General features: G+C 28.9%; 1 protein-coding gene across 2 annotated transcripts in view; it reads right to left on the bottom strand.

Annotated features, from left to right (window-relative positions):
• The window catches only part of lmnl3 (lamin L3), a 20,601-nt gene extending 20,571 nt beyond the window's left edge, over positions 1-30 (bottom strand). Inside the window, exon 1 of one of the 2 annotated variants that reach the window (XM_084098397.1) lies at positions 1-30. This exon is cut by the window's left edge and continues 81 nt beyond it. The gene's annotated coding sequence lies outside the window, so the exon portion shown is untranslated. The other variant, XM_084098400.1, reaches the window with a different exon arrangement.
• Positions 31-700: the final 670 nt, after the last annotated feature.

The raw sequence follows: 700 nt of genomic DNA, 5'->3' as shown, positions 1-700 counted from the left end.
CTTCATTACTGTCAGCTGTGCAGTGATGACGTCACGTCACAAGACCGGCCGCATTTAAAGCGAAGATCCGAATAAAACAAACGCAGCAAAAGGACATCGTATTAATATTGTGGCACAAGCATCTAAATATGTGTTTATTAACTAAGGCTCTAATTTAGTTTATTGAAGTATATTGATAACGACAGTGAAATTGTTTTTAAAGTGCGTTAAACTGTACGGTATTTGAAAATAAATTATATATAAAATAAATAAATTTTGCTATACACTGTTTTTTAAAATAAATGATATACACAGACACACACACACACACACACACACACACACACACACACACATATATATATATATATATATATATATATATATATATATAAATGAGCACCATAATAATTTTGCATTGATCGAATTTGAGTAGATTAAAGATTTATTAAAATGTATTTTCATTTTTTTTTTTTTTTTTATATCCACAAACTGACATTAAAAAGACATAATTCCAGCAAAGAATGCATTCATCAAAAATGTTATTTCTCGTAATTTCATGTAAAATCAGCTTGTTTGGAAGATGCAACAGTACTGTCGCACAGTAATCTTTGACAAGTAATATACAAAACAATACAGTGCAACAGTCGAAAAACTAAGTAAAAACTCCATTCATTTTCTCCGTAGGGAAATTGATTTTTAACGATAACTTCTAAACTGT

Source organism: Abramis brama (genome assembly GCF_963993115.1).
Source record: "Abramis brama genome assembly, chromosome: 22".
NCBI classification, from domain to species: domain Eukaryota; kingdom Metazoa; phylum Chordata; class Actinopteri; order Cypriniformes; family Leuciscidae; genus Abramis; species Abramis brama.
Note: the sequence above shows the minus strand (reverse complement) of the source record. Positions and strands in the feature narration are given on the sequence as shown.